Source organism: Paroedura picta, chromosome 10, assembly GCF_049243985.1.
Source record: "Paroedura picta isolate Pp20150507F chromosome 10, Ppicta_v3.0, whole genome shotgun sequence".
Lineage (NCBI taxonomy): Eukaryota > Metazoa > Chordata > Lepidosauria > Squamata > Gekkonidae > Paroedura > Paroedura picta.
The window spans coordinates 51,809,005-51,815,004 of record NC_135378.1 but is presented as its reverse complement, the minus strand read 5'-3'; the positions used below and the strand labels follow the sequence as shown (position 1 = coordinate 51,815,004).

The 6,000-nt window shown below is 42.3% G+C and overlaps 1 long non-coding RNA gene across 1 annotated transcript in view; it reads right to left on the bottom strand.

Annotated features, from left to right (window-relative positions):
- Positions 1–275: 275 nt before the first annotated feature.
- LOC143819779 (uncharacterized) overlaps positions 276–6,000 on the bottom strand; it is a 34,254-nt gene continuing 28,529 nt past the window's right edge. The window contains exons 2-4 of the long non-coding RNA XR_013225085.1: positions 4,744–4,837; positions 4,351–4,611; positions 276–387 (exon numbers count right to left, since the gene is read on the bottom strand). This is a non-coding gene — a long non-coding RNA (uncharacterized LOC143819779). The remainder of the gene's footprint in view (positions 388–4,350; positions 4,612–4,743; positions 4,838–6,000) is intronic.

The following is a 6,000-nucleotide window of genomic DNA, read 5'->3' as shown; positions in this document are numbered from 1 at the left end:
AAGGTTCCTTTAGAACTCTTGTCCTTCCATGCTGTGGTCATTCATTAGCTCACCCATAGATGGGGCAAAGGATAGCCTGGTTCAACTTGTTCTTTGACCCTACATCCTCCAAGTCAATGTGTGGGAGACTAAGAATATGGAATCATCCTACTTTGATTCAGAAACAATATTTAGAGATTATTGACATTTTTAATACAGACTGTTTAAAAAACACCTTTTATGCAATAGAAAGCTATATAAGTTCTGATATAGATGACAGGAACAGTTGCAAATACTATTGTTAAATATTCTTTGTCTTTTTATTTCTATTAGCATTTCTCATTTTAAAAAGTCTTTGCAACTCTTCAAACAATAGTAAAGTTCCTACTGGATCCAGTCATTCAGAATCTGCAACACAGAAAATAAACCATAATTCATCAGTGAATTGTGCAATTAAAAATGGCACCATAAAACTATCAAACCAATTTAAAGCATATTGTCAAAATATTTAACTCTCTGACCTTAAGCAATAATAAATTCCTCCAGCAAAATGGAGAAGTGACCATATTCTGCTGGGCTTCTTCCTAATTTGATATTGTGTTTCAGGTTCTCACATTTATGGCACAGTATCATACTTTAATCAAGGCACCATTAACTCAAGATAAGATTTTGTTCTATGACAGATATTTCTATTTGATATCAGTAGAAAGGTCATTGAGTTTAAACTCATTTGTTGGTACCTGTTCTGTGATAGGCAGCATTGCTTAATTGACTGGTAGTTTTCTAAGTATTATAAACAGGAAAACTAGTCTCTAATTTGTATTAATTGATACATAAGAGTAAAGGGCTATGGAGAGCTGGATTCCATTCCAAATTCAGCAATGAAATTCACTAGACAACCTTGTCTAGTTACTCTGATTTTAACCTAATCCGCTGGGTTGCCATGGTTTTGACCTTTAAAGAAGAAGTGTTGGTTTTTATATCCCACTTTTCACTGGCCAAAGGAGTTTCAAGGCAGCTTACAATTGCCTTCCCTTCCTCCCCTCATAACAGACATCCTGTGAAACAGGTGAGGCTGAAAGCGCTCTGAGAGAAACAGATTTGTGAGAATAGCTTCCAATAGGACTGTGACTAGCCCAAACTGAGAAATCCTGTGATGATGATGATGATGATGATGATTAGATTTATATCCCGCCACTCTCTTGCGGCTCGTGGTGGGTAACAATATCACAAATCCCCATTAAAACCCCATAAAAACAATAATAACATTGCCAATATTACCGGCATGGCAAGAACGGCAGCTCAACTTCCCCTCCCTCCCACTACTAGCGGGTGGAGAGGAGGTCCTGATGATGTTTTGCTTCGGGTCCGGAACCCGAGTCCCTGGGGTGATGATCATCCATTGGCCTTTCTGCCAGGACATATGAGATTATAATTTCCTCTATCTAAGAGCAAAGGTGCTCCTTGGCAGTAAACAGTGCTATTGAATCTCTCAGTATGATAATGTCTAATTATAGAAAGCTCTAAACTAAGCGTTTTCTCTTACCTACAGTGGCCAGATGTCCCACCTTTGGTGGGACAGTCTCATATTTGGGGCATTAGTCCCGCATCCTGTGGTGTTTTCTAATTGTCCCGTGGCATTCTCCAATTTTAAAATTAAAAAAAAATTGGGCTACATGCCACGCGGCAGTCCAGGCTCAGGAGGCTCCCACACAGGCACCCGGGCTCAGGAGGCCCACGTGCAGGCGCCTGGGCTCTGGGGCGGGGCTTCCCAGGCTGCCACCACCCTGAGGCCAGTCAGGGAGGGAGGGAGGAGGGAGGGCCTGCCTGCTGCTGCCACCACCACCTCCGCCACTGCTGCCGGCATCGCCGTCACCCTGCTGCTGCCCTTCTGAGGTCAGTCGGGGAGGGAGGGGAAGGGGGGCCGCCTGCTACTGTGGTGGCAGTGGTGGCACGTCCTGCCTTGTGGCCCCAGATTTCTGGTCACTTTACTCTTACCCCTAATAAGCCCTTCTCACCTCAAGTGATTCACTTCCCTTTCTCAAAAATAAAGTTTTTGCATGCAGGGGAGGATTGACCAATAATGTCAGTAAGAATACAACACATATGGAGTCAAAAGGGTTTGTTGCAGTGGTTTTTGCATGGGAATTTTCTGTGCTGTAAAGTCCCCTGGTTTGAACTTTGCCCTTATCACAGAATTTTATGTGACAAACTAAATGAATTGCAATCCAGGACAGAGTTCAAGGAAGAGCGCTAAACCTTTCCTCAGACCTGATGCTTGGTGTCACAGACATGGCTAATGGTGGCCACAGAGCACAAAGAGGCACATTTGTCTCCCAGCAGTTCTAGAAGCAAACCCCTCCTCCATCACAATCCCAGGCTTTTCATTAGTATTATATAAGCATTTGTTTTTTGCAAACACTCAGGGTATGTATTCATCTATTACATTATCATGGATAGACATATAATAATTGAATAGCGTGCAGATTTCAGCACCAGAATTTCTCAAGAGAGAGAACAGTGAATGAGAGGACAAGTGAATAAATGTTTGTCCTGCATTTTAATTTCTCACACCTCCTCCACACTCCACCTCCATTCCTCACAAACACAACTGTGTTTCCTATCTACATGCCTAGGAAGCAGAGGCAATTTATTAGCAGGCTCCATTTAACAGTCACTGTTATTCAACCAGACCTTCCCATTTTGGGGCACTTATACAATTTGCAGTATTTAACCTTTTGCTTCATTCAGAAGTAAAGCTCTGCATTTCAAGCAGCAAAAGCTGTTTGTGAGTGCAAGCTCTAAAACGGCTGTGTTAACTTTTGTTTTCCTCTCACTCCATATCAATTGTTGGGAACCACTGAAGGTGGGATGCAGCTCATCCATTCGGGTGGAATGAGTTCAATAGAAATGTTGCCCTTTGCAGTCTGTTTATGGGCTTCTTTTCATTTCACACCCATTTAACCTCTCAGTGAGGGAAAGTGATGCCTGACATGCCACCGTCATCGTAAGAACAGTCTGGATATGGACATATGGACCCATGTGGAGGTGCTGGTTCATAAAAACTGTATAGCCACACACTGCTTGGCAGCAGTGCCCACCTGGGGATTTTTAGGAGGGCTGGTGCGTCATAAACTAGCTGTGTGTTAGACCGTTTATGCACTGGGAACTTCACTGCCCCAGCTCCCATGCAGGAGCACAAATAGGGGGTGTATGAGGTGCACCAGGCCAAATGCTCACCCATGTGGGTGCAGGAAGAGGTGGGGCAACCTGCCCCGACTAAAACTCCAGCCTGCAGCCCAGCATGAAACCTCCAGTGCATAAACGGTCTTAGAGATGCCAGATTCAAGTCAGTTGACAACCAGATTGGTGTAGTGTCATCTCTGGAACCTCACCCTGCCACTTCCAGCCTAGCCTACCTCACAGGCTTGTTGTGAGCATAAAATGGAGAGGAGAATAATAGAAGCAACTTTGAATGTTCATTGTGAAGAAATGCAGGGTATGAAAAAAAGTAAAGAAAATAAGGGAAAGCGCAACTTTGCTTTGCTCGTTCTAAATCCATGTCTTGAATTGTGTGGTGCTATGCTAATGATGACCCATTTCAATAAAAAGAGATCCTTCTGCAACATTCTTAAGACCCTGAACATGAGTTTGATAGTGCAAACCCCAGATTCAGTTCAGTTAAAAAGGTGTAACCCTGTACTGTGTTCCCCCTAAATTAAATGTAGCATGTATGAGTTACTTTTGAAAATATTCTATAACAGGTGATTAAATATTAACTATTGCAACCAAACTTGTTTGTCATGTACTAAGTAACTTGCATTAAAACTGCAATAATAAGGTTAAGATAGACCTGCTAGGTGAATTGTTTTAACCTTGGCAGAATGGTGTCGTCTGAGATTATATTTGGTGGTAGGATAACAAGACATAGCAAGTGTTATTTCTGTCGTTTTGCTGTAATGGTTATGTAAGCATGGTTTACAGCTCTGAATCTCTTTCAGAGTTTTGTGGTGTAGTTGTATCCATCTTTTGCTAAAGAAGAAGTTCTAATTCAAGTAAACCTGAAGAGGATATTGCAGGAAGCTAGACTTCAGAACACTGGCAGGACATTATCATAAGAGTTCACATACTTATTACAATTTCTCTGTGAGCATGCCATCAGAGGTCATTCCAATGATGCATGTGTAATTGAGATATAGGTCCAGCACGATTCATTTATAGTCTTGGGACTCATTATTTCATTTAAACAAATGTTCAGGATTTATTCAACTTAGTTCAAACCAAATGGAAGACCCCCCCCCCAAAAAAAATCAGTTCTCTTCAGAAGATATCACTTGTAGCGTTATCATCAGTAAAATGAATTAATCTTACAGCTTCTGTGGGATTTCCTTGTGTAGTAATAATGTTTGAAGGTCACTCCTAGAACTGGCAGTAATTCTACAGGTTGTATCTCCTTTTGATGAAGCCTTCTCCTTAACAGTTCTCAGGAGACCTCTTCTCAAGATGCTCTTCTCAAGCACTCGTCTTGGCGGCAGTCCCATTTCTGAAGATGCATGTTAATAACCATTCCCAGAGTAGCCTCTACTTTGAATCATCTATCTTTTCCGTTTCCAGATTGCAGTTTTACAAGACCTAGAGAAGTTTAATAAAGACTTTCAGTGACTTATTCTGGGAGGTGGCACAGAATCACCCCCACCCCCTACAAACACAATGCTTCATAATTCTTGGAATTTTAAATATGGTTTGGAGAGAACTTTGGCCAACCTTTTTTTTTTCTTGCAAACTCATTAAAAAGGCTCCCACATCTTAGGTGTGCCTGCTTTGGAGTAATTGTACTTCCGTACTTCTCATTCTGGTTCTGCAAGTTAGATATTAAAAAGAAAAGCTTCATATAACTCAGTAGTACAATGTATTGATGGCAATCAGTGATCAGGGCCAATTCGCACATTACGAAGCCCATGTGAAGAATACGTGGCCAACACAATGACTTTGGATCAAATATATGCCTGGAGTTCTGTGCTGGAAACTCAGCTCCTAGGCATGGAGGAGTTTGATTCAGATTGGGACCATGGTGTGCTCAGGATAAGTCTTCTGTTACAAACTTGATCCCAAACAGACCTTGGAATAGGGATGCCAGCCTCCAGGTAGGACCTAGGATCCCTGGAATTAAAGTTCAACTCCAGGTAAGAGAGATCAGTTCCCCTGGAGAAAATGGCCACTTAGAAGATGGACTGTATGGCATTGTACCTCACTGAAGTCCTTCCTTTCCCAATCCTGTCATCTGCAAGCCCCACCCCACCCCAGAGCTGGCAACCTTACCTTGGAAGCCAGTATTAGCTCCACTAGAGAAATTCATGTGCAATCATCAATATGTGTGAGTTTTCCTAAATGGGCTCATAGAAGTTGACTAAGGCCATTTCAGGTCAAGTAAGAAGTGCAGGAGAGTGAGTCCCTTCTCTTAGCATACCACAGTCTTCATCTGAGCATGAGTGTGTGTGTACATGCTCATGCACACACACCTGGGAATTATATTTCCAGTGAGAAAGTCAACATGATATAAATAGGTTTTCCGAATAAGCCCAAACGGGACCACTTGGGTTTCTAGCCTGAATCCTTCAATGTCTGAAGGAAAGACAAGCACAATTCTCTTCTCCCCATTTGCACAGTTCTCTAATAACCACAAGGGAAATGCACAGTTTCCCTGTACCTTGAGCTCATTCAAAAGTTATAACAGAAGTCCAAGTCACTTGCACATCCAGTGCCTTCTGTACTAAGCAAAAGTGCTATAATGAATCATGGTAATTCATTATGGTTATCCTAATTTTCATTTCCTGCCCCCCTGTACCCATTCCTGCATAGCCTGACCTTCCTAGATGGTCAGTAAGCAAACTAGGGACAAGTTCAGTTGGGACTCTGTTGCTTTCCATAACCTTTTATATTGCAAGAATACAGCTTCAGGGGTGTTTGAACTGAAGTCAGGGAAATCCAGGTCAGGGGATACTCCAGGCTCCCCTTATAACT